Here is an 18,537-nt window from a genome sequence, read left to right as displayed (position 1 = left end):
GATCAGAAATAGGACTAAGCTAATGACTATTCAAACCCTGAATCTTATCAACAGAAGAACAGAAACTCGGAAAGGAGGTATGTCTAGATCTAATTTATGCCGTGAACTAATAATGGCAGCATCCAGATTTGATTTCAGGCGAGGTAGCCATGCTTTCCTTTGAAAGTCCATAGAGAAATAAAAGGCCAGAGAGGATAGTCAATCACTCCAAATACTTGGAGGAGAGGTGACATAGAACAAAGGATGCTGTCCCTGAGAAAACAGGCATCAGAGCCAAAGATGGAAATTCTCTATCTCTGTCTAGACTCTGAGGAGTCTGGATAACTGGTAGGGATGAAAATAGTACCTGCTAAGCCCGGGGAGACCAGGGTCTAGGAGGAGAAGTCAGGCATGGAATCTGTCTCCAGGGCCTCTGTGTCGGATGGCAGCCTCTTAGTCCAAGTTTTGATATCATAGGACTGTTTATTTTCTTGTTTCTTCTCCTGAGCACTTAGTAAAAGGCCTATTGATTTCCGCTATTTCTAATTCAAGCCTCACCTTGACTGTACAGTGGAGGAGTTAAAGGAAAGGTCTTTTCTGTCTGGGCCAGTGTGTGAATAAGATTACCACCCTGGGAGGCCACTGGATGGTGATGGTGGAAACCAGAGGGGGATGCAAAAAAAAAAAGAATCAGAGAAAATGAAGCCAGAGCCTCAGCATCAGCTGTTTCTTCCTCCAAGATAATCTGGTTCAAATGCCAACCTTGGAGGGACTCTTCAGTTATTTCTTTATCTATTTTTTCTTGCAATCCATTTAGGACCTAGAATAAAGGCCTCCTCTGTCACCTTCTCCACAACTTGCCATCTACTCTCACATTCCCTCCTCTGCATCCCCATTGCCTTCAGTTGGGCAGAGACACTCATACTCATAAGTGGCCTTGAGTCAGTGTTAGCTGTAAATGGGCTGTCCATCCTTCCAGACAAGAATCTTTTTCAAGGCCGGGAGATTATGTCTCTTATTGCATCTCATCCCCCTTCTCTAGTTCCGACCCCAAGTGGCTGAAATAGGGACCTGAAGGCAGCAGATGGTAGGAATCAACAGTCTAACTGCCTCCTTGGCATCTCATTTAAAGTGTCTCTCAGATATTTCAGACATATGTTCAAAGTGGAATTCTTTATTATTCACTCTATGGTATAGAGACTGAATAGAGATAATGTGTCATTGATATAGTCAACATTGGTCAAATGGAATTTTGTTATTTTTTGACTTATAAATGAATGGAAATAGAAGTTCTAACATTTTTCCCCCTGAATCTCAATTGGCTCATCTTGGTTCCTCTCTAAAGAGGCCTTTTTTAAGCCCCCTTAAAAAAACAGTGTTTGCATTTGCCAAAATCATAGATGATTGCCTTCTCTGGGCTAGTAGGAGTCTGATTCTTTTTTTTTTTTTAATTCAGAAATGCAACAGAATTCCCAGGCTTCAAGGAGACTTGGACAATAAAATGTTCTTCTCATATCCAATGCAATGTTACATGTCAGTTAGCTAATATTCACCTAATCCCTCCCCTCTGTGGATGAGGCTTTTAAAATAAAGTCCTGGCATACCTGGACACTGCCCAACAATTCCCACATCATTGTTTATGGGGAGAAAAACATGAAGATTTTACTGAAATCAGTGACTACATCAAAGTATTTGGGAGGCAAAAAAAATGAATTTTAACAAGGGACATATATAACTATTTCTTCATTGGAGTGACTTCAATGGGCAGATCTCTCTATGTTCCTGAGTAGCAAAGATAAATGACATGACAGTACAATTTCTGGACCGATATTTGGTACAGAGATTTGTGACGTACCTGCTCAAGGTCTACCAGCATGTATTGGGCCCCAAGGGAGAGATGTAATTATTTTGATGTATTTATTAATTTCATGTTTCTTTTGCTCCCAAAAGAAAATATTTACTTATGTAATGAGTTTGGGTCAGCTTTGGTGTTATACAAGGGAATGTGAGCCAGGATCTCCCAGACTCTTTTAGTCAAAATGTGATGCGGGCACCAGCAGCAGCGGCATCTGGGAGCTTATTAGAAATACAGATGCTCCTAAGTAACAAAATAAACTGATGAACGGCATGGATCCAGAGATTCAAAGCAGAGAATAAAGTGCAGAATCTCAGAGGGAAGGGGGGAGGGGGAGGGTCAGTGGGGGGTGGGTGGGTGAGAAGTAATCAACCAAAGACCTTGCATGCAGATATGCATGATCCATGGACACAGATAATAGATTGCTGAAGACCTAGGGCGGGGAGAGGAGGAGGGGAGGAGGAAGAGCAGGGGCAGGCTGGAGGGGGTCAATGGGAGGAAAAGGGGGACATACGTAATACTTTCAACAATAAAGAATAATTTAAAAATAAATATAAAAATAAATAGAAGCTCTAGAGTAGTGCAAATGAATGAAAAAAAAAAATTAGAGGGCAGAAAGAAATACAGATTCTCAAGCTTCACCCAGACCTACTGATCACAACCTACATTTTCGACCAGATCCCCAGATGATTCATGTAGACACTAAGCTTTGAGAAGCATTGTTCTAGAACTGTGAATATTTGGCCTCATTAATACCTAGCTTCTGTTGCTAGCACCAATCCCAATGCTGCTGATAATAATCTTGGTATTTGCCTTTTATTTAATAAAAAACAGTTAATAAAAATTTTAAGCTTAGAAATCATTTAGTGAGCCCAGTAACAAGAAAACAACTAATTCAAACATGGGCAAAAGGTTTGAAGATAAATTTCACTGAAGAAAAATATGGCAAGTAAGGACATGAAAAGATACTCAGCATCATTAGTCATAAGAATGCAAATTAAAACCAGAGTTAGAATTGCAGTAAAAATAAAAATAGTGATAATACTTGCCAGTGCTAAGTGTTGGTGAGGCTCTGCTTCCTTAGACTAAGTACGGTCTGGTACAATGCAGATGGGATTGCCAACTAGTCCAGTCACTTTGAATAGCAGTTGGACAACATCTTAGAAAGTTAAATACACACTCATCATATTATTCATAGCAATCCTATCCTTCGGTATTTACCCGAGGAAGTAAGTAAAGTTATGGCACACAAAAACTGGTATTTAAATGTTCACAGCACTTCCATTAGTAACACCAAAACCAGGAAACAACCCAAATGTCCTCTAACTGGAAACATACTGGTACATCCATAGAATAGAATGCTACAAGCACAAGAAAGAACACATTACTGATACACACAAGCACATGGACCCATCTAAAACACGTTATATTATGCAAATGAATGAAGCTATAGGGATGAAGAGCAGATAGTGGTGACCATGGTTACAGGGTAGGTGGAGTCTTTGAACACAAAGCACCTATGATTGGAAGGAGCTGTTTCATATCCTGATTGTGGTGGTGGTTACACCACCCCAGGCTTGTGTCAAATCTCATAAAACTGTACATAAAAAAGAGTCCTTTCATGTATGCATATTTACAAAATAAATTTACCAAAAAAAGGTACTGTTTGCAATGAATATGCTTCACTTTTCTGCCATTCCAAAGAGACATGGCTTAACCAAAAGCATCCCACAAGGCAGTGTGGTGAATGGTGTGTATGATGGATGGCAGCTATGGCAGCAAGTTGGTGGCCCTTCATCCCTCACCACCCTTCCACCCACACTGACGTGGAGGATGCAGACTGCTTGCATTGTTTTCCTCCCCCCTTTGCTGAGCTGTGTTCTCTTCTCCTGTATATAGGCACGACCTGTGACACAGGACAAACAGGAAGGAAACAGGGCAATTTGCATACTCTGCTTGCACTGCTGTGTCCTGACCTTGCTTTCTTGGGTTGTATGAGAATAGAAACAAAGAAATGCCTCTAACTCATTTTGAAGGTGTGTCCTGGGACACCAGAATGAATAACACAGGCCAGGAAGGCTTGCATGCCTCACATCCCATGCAGCTCTCTGCTGAGGGGCCTGAGGGCACAGCAGTCCTTAGCCCAGGACCCTTATCTCAGGTAAGCGGGGCCTTTCTGGTTGGATCTCTTTCCGACAGGTGTGCAGGGACTGATGAGAGCCTGGCGCCGGGGCTAGTGACTGCTTCTCATCAATGGAATTCATTTTCATAATTGAAATGCTACATAATCTGGTGGCTAGAGCACCAAATTGGAGACCCAGGGAACTGGGATTTTGTAAGGACATTGCTGCCTTAGGCTAGCACCTTAGCAGCTTAATGCCTGGAGGAACTCAAGCAGTATCATGATTGGCAATCCTATATAATAAAAGGCTAATATGCAAATTGTCCCCATGAGTGGGAGTTCGACTGACCAGGAGTTAGACATGCACTGACCACCAGGGGGCAGCACAGAACATGGTGGGAATCGGTGATGCAGTGCTGGCAGTGGGTGGCAGTGGAGGCCCTGCCAGCCCCAATGGGCTCCAAGGAGAGCAGGACCCTGGCAGGATGGTGGAGCAGGTGAGCAGGCGGCACCAGGCCAAGGCAGGTGTGAGTGGGGGCCCTCGTTGCCCTGCTGGTCACCCCACAGATTGGCCCTGATTGCCAGCCAGGCCTAGGGACCCTACCCATGCACGAATTTCATGCACCAAGGCTCTAGTTGGTAATAAAAGTGCAATTTACACAAGTTTAAGTTTATATTGTGTTTTCACCCTTTCAATCTCCATTTCAGAGGGAAAAACTGGCTGAGGGGTCAGCATTTGGTTCCCAGGACTGGGGGTGCTCAGGGCTCTCTGTCCTTCCCTCTATGTTGCTCCTGTAAAGACCCTCAGTCCATGGAGATTTGATCCTGGACTTAATTCACTCCAGAACCACAGAATTTGAGACATGGCCTTTTTTTTTTAGTTAAAAAAATACAGAGTGTCCCCCCAAAATGTATACACACTGTAAAACCGACAGCTCAATTTTGAAACGGAAATGTATCTTAATAAGCACTGCTTTTATAATTATTCAAAATGTGTGGATACATTTTTGGGGGGCACCCTACATACACTGTAGATGAGGTAAGTAAGGTCCAGAGAGGGGAAAGGAGTGGGTAAAGGTTATTCAGCCTAAAAGTTACATACTTGGACAATTAGACCTTAAGTTCAAGAAACAGCACTCTACGGAGCCTAAATGAGTGCAAGTTTGCCAAAACCACATACACGCACACACACATGTATATGTACAATCCTATATAATAAAAGGGTAATATGTAAATCGAACAATGGCAGAATGCCCAGTCACTATGACACACACTGACCACCAGGGGCAGACGCTCAACGCAGGAGCTGCCCCCTGATGGTCATTGCGCTCCCACAGGGGGAGTGCCGTTCAGCCAGAACCCCAGAAGCCGGGCTCATGGCTGGAAAGCGCAGCGGGAGCCTCTCCCGCCTCTGCTGCAGCCCTAAGGATGACAGCGCTATAAGGATGGCAGCGCTAAGGATGTCTGACTGATGGCTTAGCCTGCTCCCCATGGGAGAAGGCCTAAGCCCTCAGTTGGACATCCCCTGAAGGCTCCCAGACTGCAAGCGGGCACAGGCCAGGCTGAGGGACCCCCACTCCCAACTCCCAGTGCACAAATCTTATGCACTCAGCCTCTAGTATATACATATTCATGGAGCTGGAGGTGAGGCATTTGGTCAAGTCTCACCTATGATATGTGTGGAAAATTTGACAGGTTACCCCGTTTGTTTATCTGAACAATACTATCCTCTTGCAATGTGACAAACAATATTAAAATCCATTTACCTTTGGTTCCTCCAAGCCAGGGGTCCTCAAACTACGGCCCGCGGGCCACATGCAAATACAAACATTGTATTTGTTCCCATTTTGTTGTTTTACTTCAAAATAAGATATGTGCAGTGTGCATAGGAATTTGTTCATAGTTTTTTTTTAAACTATAGTCCGGCCCTCCAACTGTCTGAGGGACAGTGAACTGGCCCCCTGTTTAAAAAGTTTGAGGACCCCTGCTCCAAGCAGTCAGAGTGGAGAGAAGCTGAGACCTTTAGTGCCTGCCTGAGTGGTGACCACTAAGTACACGCCCCTTGGTTCCTCTGAGACCATGAAAATGAGCATTTGGTCTTCACAGGAGGGAAACGCCCCTTGGGCATCAGCAACACCCCCCCTGAATGACAACAAGACTGCATTTTACTCCCAGGACAGAGGAAGGCCGAGCCCTACCCTAGACTCCATCAAGTCAGCCTCATTGCACCAAGCATTAGCTCTTGACGCTCTTAGCTCTTAACTGCTTTCTACGGTTTTCAGTAATTTTACTGTTGTCATCATTTAAAAAATAAATATGATTGGTCCTCTCTACAGGGATTGAACAGGAAGAAGTCATGTTGTTTTGGCCACAGATAGGAAGAGAATAAGGGAGCCAGAGAAAGAGTGGGAAAGTGAGAGCGAATTACTGGGAAGGAAGGTAATAACTGACTATGAAAACCACCCAAGGAGCAGCAGGTGAGGAAGCTGTAAGAAAACACCTTTTCTCTACAGAAGAAAGAAGTGGGTCTAAGCATGTGTGGGCCTGCTGGATGCTTGGGGATGTTGCCCCTCACCCTCCAGGCGCTGCCGATTGCACTGCAGCCTCTGCCCCGGCCTCCCCCTACTGCCTCAGGCCTCTCGATGGCACACCCAGTGTCGCTCTGTTGGCCCTGCCCTCAGAGACCTTCTCCAGGCCCAGCACCCTCACAGGAAGGAGCTGAAAGAGACTCATGGTCACCTTCTCAAAGGAATGCCCTGCAGTTTGGGAACATCCTCCCTGCTGTGGTTTTTGAAAGCGGAGGAGGCCTCATTCCCTTACCTGGAAGGCGGCCCTCTTCCTGAGATCCTGGGGGCACCTAGAGGACCTAGAACATGACAGGGCCTTCACATTAGAGAAGTCCTGTGTTCCCATCTATGATTTCTGTTAAGCCTCAGGTTCAAGTTTAGTTAGTTAGGAAAGGGGTGAGGGAAGGGCATTCAGGAGCCAGACGAGGTGGTGGTGAGCTACCTAATGTGCCCGGGTCAGTGTCGGGAGGGGAAAGTGAGGCTCCAGGAGAAAGAGGTGGTGGCACCAGGCCTTCTCTTCCCTCAGATTCAAGGAGTTCAGATCCCACAGGCATATGGCTGGGTGGAGGAAGGGGGGAGGGCATGCCAGAAATTTCACCTTTTAGGGGTTTTGAAAAAATATTTTTCTTCCCTCTTGGACCAAACCATTGGGCCTTTCCACCACTGTGACAGTTTCGCCAAATCCCGCAATCACAGGCCTGAGGAGAAAAACCAAAAGAACACCCAGGAGGATGCTTAGTCCTCACTTTGCCACTAATTAGCTTTGTGGTTTTAGGCAAATGGCTTCCCCTTCTGGGCCTCTACTTTTACTTTTATTATTTTATTTTCAAAGGTATTGAAACTGATCAGCAGTCTCCAAGGTTGCCCCTCCCCCTTTCTACCTCCCCCTTGCTGTGAGATCTGGTTTTTCAAGTGAAATCTGAGCTGGGACTCCAGTATGTGGGACCAATACAGGGAAGCAACTCCCCTTGGCATGGCTGGCTGAGCAGAGGGCAGAGCACCAGTCAGCTGGGCTTCTTGCCCAGATCAGGCCCCACCCCCACCCCTGCCAGGGACAGGTTAAGGCATCGCCACAGCTTCCTGGGACATCCCCAAAAGGAGTGTGGAAATGCCCAGGCATTTTACGCACAAGGGTCTCTAACATTCTGCAAGTCAATTCCGGAAGTGAAAGGAGATCATGTAAGGGAAAGTACCCAGGAAAAGGGAAAGTATATTGTTTTGTGACTATGACGACTGTTATCTTGGGACCAGTGGAGAGCCCTTGATCCTCACTTTCAGGGCATGCATGCTGGTGGCCTGGCATAGCATGGGGGCAAACAAAACCCAAGGTGCTGTTTCTGGAAGGCAGCTTTGTTCTCCTCCATGAGAATAGCAGTCCGAAAGGGTGTTGAGCAACTCAGGAAAGATGAGGGGGGGAGGGAGGGAGAGAGAGAGAGAGAGAGAGAGAGAGAGAGAGAGAGAGAGAGAGAGAGATTGCTCTCTGAATGGTTTTTCTTAATCAAGCCTTTCTCCTCATCTGAAAGTGAAACATAGAAGCCAGGGAACTCCCATGGCTGTGGGTAGTCACCAGGCTGCCACCCCTACATTGTCCTCGCAGACAGCTTGCTGGGACTTGCCAGTTCAGTGGGGTGACCTGGAAGGATGACAGAGGAGAGAACCTCCTAGACTGGCTCATCCCACTGGGCTTCTACCCTTACAGGTGGGATTCACGCATTCACTCACTCACTCAATCAAGAATCAGAGTCTACCCACTGGAGAACCTGTATTATCCTTTTTCCAGATTCACCAACCTGTGAGTTCCCACCAGGAAGAACAAGATAATACAGGTCGTGCCTGGCTGGTGTGGTTGAGCTTCTACCTATGAACCAGGAGGTCATGGGTCAATTCCCAATCAGGGCACATGCCTGGGTTGTGGGCTCCATCTCCCAGTGTTGGGTGTGCAGAAGGCAGCCAATCAATGATTCTCTCTCATCATTGATATTTCGATCTCTTTCCCTCTCCCTTACTATCTGAAATCAATAAATATATATTTAAAAAAGAAAAGATTGCACAGGCAGCTCCACCTCTGAACATCCATTACAAGGACAGTCAGGACCCCTCAAAGCCTGCCTTTCCCCTGGTCTGGGCCCGAGGTCCCCGCTGTGCTTCCACAGCACTGTGCTGACTAGTGACAGCCATGTCCACCGCAGTGGGGCTTCCTGGAGGATGGAGCCCGGGGCTCTGTGGTCCACAGCCCTGGTCCCAGAGGACTGAGCAGAACACCTGACACCTAGGACGTGTCCCATCAGGACTGACTGGAAGAATTTAACAGCACTCACCCCACCACTCTAGGGTCTATAGTTACTAGTCTGTCTTCCTCCTCTAGTTACTTGTCTGTCTTTCTGCTCTTGAAGCTGGGGCCTCCCCTCTTTCTGTCTGACATCCATGAACTGTTCCTTCTTGAGGTGAAAGGAAGTGAGCCCGATCTGTGACTCCAGGACCCTGCCGTGTCTTGCAGGGAGTAGTAACCTGTTTCAGTTTCCTCGGATCTAAACATGACAATGAAGACAATTGCACATCCACGGCTATGAAAAAAAGCTCAGAAAGAACTCAGGTGATCAGCCTGAGACAATCAGCAAACGTTGGGCTCACGGTAATTGCTTGCTATTCATGGAAATGCCAATTTGTTTAAACGTCTGAAGCTCATTGAATTGCTGCAAATGCGTGCTCTTAGTCTGGATAGACTTTTTCCAGATTCGGCAATTTTAACGGTTTGCCATGTTTGTTTTATCATCTCCTCTCTCTCTCTCTCTCTCTCTCTCTCTCTCTCTCTCTCTCTCTCACACACACATTTTACGTAGACCCATATATCTACATAAATGTATGTATGTGCACATTATAAATTCTAAAATGATTATTTGGTTTTTTGAATCATTTGAAAGTAGGTGACATCATTCTTCCCTTTTAACAGTTAATATTTCAATTCCTAAGACTAAAAATATTCTCTATAGTCAATGATATTGTAATAACTACAAATGGTGCCAGGTGGGTACTAGACCTATGGGGGGGGGGGGTCATTGTGAATTATATAAACGTCTAACCATTGTGCTGTACACCTGAAACTGATATTGAAGGTCAACTGAACTAGAAAACAATTTTTTAAAAAGGAAAAGAATATCGTCTTAACCACAATACCATAACATTTAGGAAATTTAACACTGTTACAATACTTTTATCTAACGTACCTTCCAGTATTCCATATTTGCCAAATGTCCCAATAATGCCCTTTACAGAATCTGGTCTGTTCAGTAGCCACGTCTGTTTAATCTCTTTTAACCTGAAATGTTCTCCGTCTTTCAGACTTCCCTGTACTGACCCGGAAGCATGCAGGCTCCTCACAGTGCTCCTTCAGCGCGGGTTTGTTTGGTTTCTCTCATAATTAGATGCAGGTGATGTGCCTCCCAGCCACAGAGCTGGTCTTTGACCGTGTTTCCTTCCCTGCGTCACGGGGCAGGTGATTCCCATCCGCTCCTCAAAGCTGAGGCTAATTCTGATCACACAAATGCCATCGCTTTCACCTCCGTATCCTTACTGCTTCCCCCCTTTCAACTCACACCAGTCTGTGGGGAGACCCTTGGAGACCACGCACGTCTCCTGCTCCTCGGCCAGTGTTCCCCAGCCCTGACATCCATGGGTGAATCTCGCCCAGCTGGTCCTCACGGGATGGATCTGCATGGCGACTTCGCTCTTCCACCACACTCGCAGGTTTTATCATGCGCTTTTTACTCTACAAGTAGCCAAAGCCATGCATCTAAGGCACTTCATTCTATTGTCAGAAGGAGAGCGGGGCCTCGTGTGCTGGGAGAACTCAGGCTGGAGAGGGAGAAGCTCCGAGAAAGGCCACGGAGCACTGGACATTGAGCAGAAGTGACAATGTGCAGAGAGAGCCTGGCACCTTGCAGGCAAAGGCGGGTCACCCCCGTCCCACTCAGGCCACACCTACATGGTTGGCTGAGCCACGTCTCACTCCCGTGGAGCCTGTGTGTTCTTCCGTAAAACCGTGACCCTCTACTGACCGCACAGCATTTGCCTGGGTTTTAACAGACATTGGATGTAAAGTGCCAGGCCTGCTGCTTAACATCATGTAAGTGCTCATTAACTGTCTCCATCCCTCCTCCCCTTCCCTGCCTGTTGTTCAGATATTGCCATGGAAACTCACCACCACCACCCCCCCACCACCACCACGCCCCGCTTTCACGGAGGTCCCTTTAAAAAATTTGCAATTACTCTAAAAGCTCAATTTTTTTTCCATCTGAAATGAGAAATTCTAAAGGTAATGATATATTACATTTTCTGCTAAAAGTAAACTAAATGCAGGGTTAAAGCTGATTCTGAACTCGGCCAGGAAGTCTCAGAGAGGCTTCCATTTCCAAACTGTTTCCATTATTTTGGGTCAATTAAATATAACTATTTAATTATTTGGCATGATAATGATATTCCCATTTTATTATTTTCCCTGAAATACAATAATAATAATTGCTATTTTAAAAATTGAATGGGCAGCAGTTGCTAGACCCTTTTCTAGGTGCTTAACAGTCATTACTCTAACCCTCTCAGCTGCCTTGCTCTGTTGGTGTTCTCTGCACTTTATAGATGAAGACACTGCAGTTCAGAGTGTCTGTGAGATTTGCCAAAGGTCTTATGGCTGCAAAGTGTCAGGCCAGGCAGTAATTTTACTGCTTCCAGAACATATATACTTTGCACTCCACATCACTCCTGGACCATGATTTCAGTATGCTGAAAAGTCCATGCTGTCCATGTGCCTCTTCTGAACTCGGCCTAGCATAAAACCAATGCCGTCAATCATGTAATTGAGACAGAAGTGGTTATTGCTTACCAAATATTCCATGTGTTCCCCTCATTTCCCACTCTCCCTTGCACTTGTGTTGAGGTCAGGTGACTCTTAAGAATCAGAAGCAGAATGACCTTCAGGCTGAGGCAGTTACCAGCCAGCGTGTTTCTTCCTGATCACTCTCCCTGTGTGAAGTGACCTTAGAAGAAACATATTAAGGTGGCTATATTATAAGATGAAGAGAGCTTAAATCTGTGAGTTCTTAGAGGGAGAAGCATCCAAAGCAAACCACAATAGATTTTATGTACGGAAGAAATGGACTTCTATTGTGTGAAGCCATCATGATTGTAAAGCTTATTTGTTACTGCAGCACAACCCAGCTCAACCTGACTGATACAAAAGTGACTCCTGTTTGGTGACCAATTATCATGGGAGGTATACAAATCTCATTATTTTGAGTGCCAAGGAGGCTAGGTGATGTCATTTACCATCATCAAAATGAAAATTCAGTGGCATGGCCTCTGTCTGTAATTGTGTTTAGGCAAATCTAGCATTGTCTTATTATTTTCAAAGGGGGGAAGAGGAAAAGGGAAATAATCTTTTTCTTTTCTTAAAACAAAATGAGATTTTGCTTAAGCTGAATAAATAAATCCTCTTCTCCAACTCAGAAGGATAGAGGAAAAATAGCCTGCACAAGAGGCGGGTATTCACTCGGGAGCACATATTTTAAATAATGTTCCCACAAAAGCATCTGCAAACATCAGAATCTAAAAGAAAGAATCACAACTAATGAGATGTGGCCTGATTAGAGAAAATCCTTTTTAAATCACTGTGGGTTTTCACTTTTGCCCCGGAAGACTAGGCTTTGTCTGAATCTTATTAAGAAGAGAGCGATGCTGAGATAACGAGGACTGATAGGGAATAAACACGACTTGGCCTGATTCAGCTGCAAAAATCACATGTTTTGAAAGATTATTATGAATGACTTTCAAATTTGTGTAATTCTTTTATAAACTAAGTTTTTGTTGGACTATGAAAATGTTTTTCAATTCCCCTAGATGGAAAATGGCAAAAGAGGTTAATTAAAAGTCAACCAGAGATACTTAAGCACTTATGCCTGTAATTTCTCCAGCTTCAAACTTAAATAGCTTAAACTGTAAAATAGCTGACAATTATGATTCATGCCTTTACCCTTTCAACATTGTGGGGTTCTTTTTTCTTTTGTTTCCTTGGTCTGATTGAAAATTCTATCCTAAAAGATTGCAGAATCCTAGGTGTTTACAACCATGCCCCATGAGAATGAACAAATGTGGCTACATTTGCTAGCAGAGAGGGTCTATTCCCACCCCTAGAACACTAATTGCAGGTTCAACAGTCTGACCCTGGCTCTAGACCTCCAATCCCACCACTTCCCCTCTCTCTCTGTTGGATTATCCAGCTGTTATCCCTCTATCAGGACCCTACTCATTCTGCACGATCCAGTTCAAACCGTTCTTGACATGGGCTGCCTTTCTGATTGCGATGGTCTCTCCATTTTTTATGTTCTATTATATTCTTTAGGTAACCCTATCAGTTTGCATATTTTTATTGTATTGTTCATCATCTAGTCTACCCAGTACCTAGCTTAGGACTGGTAGCAGAAGGTCCTGTCATGGACCTGCCTACATTCAAGGCAGAAGGTCCCATCCCCTGCCTACATTCAAGGTCTATGTTCAACTCTGTCTCCATTGGGAGTTACTCTTTCTATAAAGAGGATCTGCTCCAGCCCAGCAACAAAGTCAGTATACCAAGCCCAAGGTCAGCTGCAGGCCCTTGGAATCGAGAGAGACAGAGAACCCAAGGACTTCGATGACAGAAAGAGACTCCTAGCGGGGTTTATAAGTGAGCAGGAGACATTTTCAGTGTACTGTAGAAAAACAAAATCTTTATTAAAATATGAAGGGAACTTTGAGCATGTATTGAAGAAAGTTTAAGGATTTTCTGCAGTTACTAAGACTATAAGAAATTCTATTCATTGTGGACAAGCCCTTCCTGTGACACAGCAGGAAAGCTTGGCTTTGCTGCCAAAACACCTTTCAGAATTTGGAAACTTGGAGACCCAGTGTTCTCTCCAGGCTCGGAGTCATTTTACATAACCCCCTCCTCCTGGAACCACCATTCCCTTAGCCAGGACAACTTAATCTTTACCAGGAGAACTTCACACATCTTAAATATCACCTCTTGTGAGAAGCAGAGCGTGATCTTTTCCCATCTTCTCCACTGTAAGCTAAGTTTCTTCTATCATATGCATCCTGTACTTCCTGCACCTTGTCTAACACCTCCCTGCAATGCCGTACTTAATTATCCCCCTTCGCTGATGGGGGTGGGCTCTCTGAACACAGGAACCAAGCCTCATCCCTATTTGCCCAGCACAGTGTGCCTCGACACAGCAGGCACTCCAAAAATATTTGTTCAAAAAAGACAGAAACTCCCAAAACGTAGGCAATGAAGAGAAAAATCCAGGCAAGCCAGAGTTTCCTCTTGCAGTTACACCTGGCCAAAATGGTTCACATTATGAAGAGAAGACATTTACACAAGAAAGCTACTGTGCAGTATTTATAGTACAATGCATTCATTTTAAAAATAGTAGAGTTCTCATTTGTAATTTAATTATAGTCATTTTTCACCAACATGGGATGTTATCTTAAAGTATTTTTGTTCAAGAATCCAAGCAAAAAGATGTATAGAGAGATGTTTAGGTTCTGTGGGTCACGCCTGATCATTGATGTCAAATTTGTCTCCAGAATGGAGGCTGCTACTGAAGTGTTCACCTTCGCTAAGGCAGCCATGATTAAAACTTGCTAATATTATTAACACAAACTTATGGTTGTTGAGTACTTATTTTGTGCCAGGAACTGGACTAAATAATTTGCATTAATTATTAGAGATCACAACCTCTTTATGTGGTCAGCATTGTTATTATCCTAATTCATTAATTTATATACAAGACATTTATTGGGTTTCTGCTACATAAAAGATATTGAAATAGGTATTAGGAATCCAATAGGGAATACAATAAGTATAAATTTTTCCTCCTGAAAATAAGAGGTGTGAGAAGAAAATCAATTATGCTAGATTTTAAGAGCTAAGAGAAGGATAGTAGGGAAAGGAAAAGGAGGCACTGGGTGTGCAATTCTGCATACAGAGCTTAGGAAAGATGTCACTGACAAGGGACATGTGAGTAGAGATGTGAAGGGGGTAAGAGAGCCCTTCAGTTATCAGGGGAAGAAAATTTATAGGCAAAGGACTGTCACATGTGAAGTCCTGAGGTAGAGACAGGTTTCAGGATTTGGGGATCAGCAGTGAAGTCCATGTGGTTAGAATAAAAGAAATGAGTGAACAAGAGGGAAAAACTGTGGAGAAGGGGCCAGATAACATGGGGTCTTATAGGTTATTTTGAGAATTAAGTCTTTATTTTTAAATTTTTGTTGAAATATATATCTCATTGTATAAATTTAAGGTATGCAGCATTTATAGACTATAATATAATTGCTGTTGTACACTTCTTTTATGCTACATAATCATTTTTTGTATGTATGGTTGGAATAATAAGATCTAGTCTCTTAGCAAGTTTGATGATATAATACAATACTCTAGTCTCTATTCATTAACTGAATATTAAATCTCCGGAATTTATTTACTGTTAGTTGGAAGTTTATGCCTTTAAACCACATCTGTCCTGTTCCACCACTCCCTCAGTCTCTATAACCAGTATTCTATTCTGTTTTTATGAGTTTGGCTTTTTAGATTCCACACATAAGTGATATCATACAGCATTTGTCTTTCTAAAGGGTACTCCAACTGCTGTGTGAAAAACTTTGAATAGGTCAAGGGTAGAGATATGAAGTCCAAATAGGAGGCTATTGCAATAATCTATATAAGAGAACATGACTAGTGGCTTTAAATGATGTTGTCCTGGTGCAGCAGATGAGAACTGGTAAGGTACTGTATGCATTTTTAGGTGGAACCCACAGGATTTGCTGATGCATTAGTGTGGGCTATGAGAGAATGAGAGAAATCAAGGATGACTCCAGCATATTTGCTCTTGGCAACTATAGATATAGAGTAATTATTGAGATGAGAAAGATAAGAAAAGGGATAGGTTTAGGAAAAAGATCAGAGTATGGACTTGAACACATTAAGCCTTAAATTCCTATTGAATAGCCAATGGAGATGTTGAGTAGGGATTAGGCACATGTGTCTGGAGGTCAGAAGACTGCTGGTGGCTAGAATCACAAATTTGAGTCTTCAACATCGAAGTGACATTAATACTCAATAAACTCAGTGGGCTTATATAGGAAATGAATATAGGTAGCAGTGATTCAAGGCCTCAGACCTGGGGCAGCATGGCATTTAGGTACTGTGTCCATTCACAGAAGCAGATGCTCAGAACCCACAGGAGGCTTTGAAAGATAAAGAGAGAGGAAGTAGGATTGGGCAAGGAAAGCCTTCTGACCACAAAACAGATCTGGAACCTCCTTAAGGGAATAGTCCGGAGGAAGCAGGACTGGGTAGCGTGAGACTGACATGATGCAGCTTTGACAGTTGTGGTCAGTCTAAGGTGAAGATCCAAAGCCACTGTGGTGGTAACTTTTGCAATTTAAGGTGCAACAGCAAAATTAGCACAGATTTGTTTTTCCTTCTGCATGATGTTATGGATAGAAGATTTGTTGTTACCATAGATCCGAGAGAGCTCAGCATGTGGCTTTGCTTGTTTCCTTATTAAGTGGAGAGCTTTCTTTTTTTTGAAAGGAAGCATGTTACAGCTTCTCTTTGGCAAATCCAAATAGTGGGCATCAGGACTCTTCCATTTTGGGGCAATTATGAGGTAAAATGAAGGTGAGTTGAACACAAGCTCTGCGATACAAGGACAGTTGATGTGAAAGCAATGCAGGCTGCTCAGCGAACGATGGCGAGGGTGTGACAGCATGGAGATTCAGTGAAGCATGATTCACATCCAGGGCAAGAGTGCTGGAGATTTCATCACACCGCTTACCGCAGCAATTTAAAACTTATGAACTGTTTATTTCTAGAATTTTTCATTTAATATGTTCCAACTCCAGTTGACTGTGGGTAACTAAAACCAAGGCAAGTGAAACCACAGGTAAGGGGACTACTGTAGTGGGGAGTGAGGAGTAGAGGATGATGGGAACCTCCGAATTAGACTTGGATTTAGATTTGGCCCTACTGCAGCCTAGCTCTGTGACCTTGGACAAGTGACATAAACTTGCCAAACTCTGCTGTCCTCAGCTGAGAATGGGGACAATAATTACTCATCCTCTTGCAGCTGCTGTGCGCATCAGTAACAGAACACACACAAAGTTTGTCTCGGTGGAAGCTGGGTAAGTGCTCATTTTTCTGTATCCTTTCAGAAGATTGGAACAGCTCAGTGAATGTGACTTGCTGTTTTAGCAAAATTAAATTAAATTTTAAACCCTTTCTTATAGTCCTTAATTTTATTTCTTTTCCTTCCAAAAGCATCCAGGGCGAGGCCCAGCTGGCATCCTGACGGAAATCCCCAGTCTCTCTGGCAGAGACAGAATTCCTGCGACAGATCAGGGCTGCGTGGAAGGTTTCATTTTTACAGCCTGGTGAGCGGCACATTTTGCTCCTCTTGTTTGCTTTTATCTTGAGGTCGAAGAAATGATGCAATACATTATCACAAGTGGCTGCCCTTCACTCCCTGAACATCTGTGTTCGCAGCACCTGTTGGCTGAGAGGGGAGGCTGCTGTCTGCTCTCTTACCTGCCGGCCCCTTTGAAACATGCTGCTCTTATTTGGACTACTTCTGTCAAATAGCGACAAGTTAAGGGGAATTTAAGGGGAAAAAAATCTTTTTTTTTCCATCTGGAAAGAACTCTGAGATGTTTATTAACCATCTCTTTTGCTAATTTTCCTTATTTTGATTTTTTAAAAACTTTTTAATTGAATTTATTGGGGTGACATTAGTTAATACAATTTATATATATTTCACGTGTACAGTTCTATAGTATATTGTATGGTGTGATCACCACCCCAAGTCAAGTCTCCCTCCTTCCATCACCATTTATCCCCCTGTTCCCCTATACCCTCTTCTATCTGTCCTATCCCCTTCCCTGAGATTTGGAGGTTTATTTGTTACAACTGCATAGTCTAGACTAACTCAGCTAATTATTTGAATTAGACTTTCTACACTGCCTTAGAAATATAAAATGCATATATTTTCGTAAACATTTTGTAAGGCTAGCATCATGGTAAGTTATAAAATTTTCCTTCCACCCTTTCCTTTGTACATTTCGCTCACTCCTCTTTTTCAATTGGTTTGACAGTTTGTTGTTCTCACTGTTGAGTCAGTCACTGGGTCAAGAGACAGATGCTAATTAACTTGTGCTAAGGTGTCAGCTTACCAGTGTGTGTCCCACCCTAAAGCACTGGCTTCAGGCAAAGCATACACACCCTTAGATCAATTCCCTCTGCAGGAACCCAGAGCCCTTGTGAGATGTGGAGTGTCACTCACTGCCTCAGCCCCACTCAACTGAGATGTCTCCTGAGTGAAGACTGTGGAATGCAGATTCAGCCCCAGGATATACTACTGCAAGGAGGGGTGCCCATGTATGACATCTTAGAGACAGTAGGTGACAGGATGCTGTATTCACGCCTGTTCCCTATATGTCCCTGCCCCACCCTGTTCCACATACTTGCATTGCACTGAAATTCCCTTAAGCTAATTGAAGTGTCAAAAGAATCTCTATTGATAGTTAGATGCCAATGCTGCGTAGTTACTCCACTGGTATTTTTTTTTAATCCACAGTTTGCATATATATATGTGTGTGTATATATGTATATATATGCAAATGTTTTTATGATAAGTTTTTTTGTTATGAAAGATTAAATTAAAGCACCTCATTGATCTCGCAAAATAAAGCAAAAACAGCATGCAGTTGTCTGTGTCTATGTGTTTATTATTATTATTATTATTATTATTATTAGTTTTTTATTAATCCCTTCACATCAAACTAAAAAGGTTTTGCACAGCAAAGGAAACCATCAACAAAATAAAAAGGGAGCCCACTGAATGGGAGAACATATTTGCCAGTGATACATTTGATAAAGGGCTAATATCCAAAATTTATAAAGAACTTATAAGACTCAACACCAAAAACTC

At 43.4% G+C, this 18,537-nt stretch overlaps 1 long non-coding RNA gene across 1 annotated transcript; it reads left to right on the top strand.

Moving 5' to 3' along the window:
* The first annotated feature begins 16,041 nt into the window (after positions 1–16,041).
* Positions 16,042–18,311, top strand: LOC308516056. The gene is made up of 3 exons (XR_013995693.1): positions 16,042–16,735; positions 16,872–16,984; positions 17,852–18,311. It is a non-coding gene; the product is annotated as an uncharacterized lncRNA (long non-coding RNA).
* Positions 18,312–18,537: the final 226 nt, after the last annotated feature.

Source organism: Myotis nattereri, assembly GCF_964212035.1.
Source record: "Myotis nattereri genome assembly, chromosome: 1".
Taxonomy (NCBI): Eukaryota; Metazoa; Chordata; class Mammalia; order Chiroptera; family Vespertilionidae; genus Myotis; species Myotis nattereri.
The sequence above is the reverse complement of the archived record's forward strand: the minus strand, read 5'-3'. Positions and strand labels throughout refer to the sequence as shown.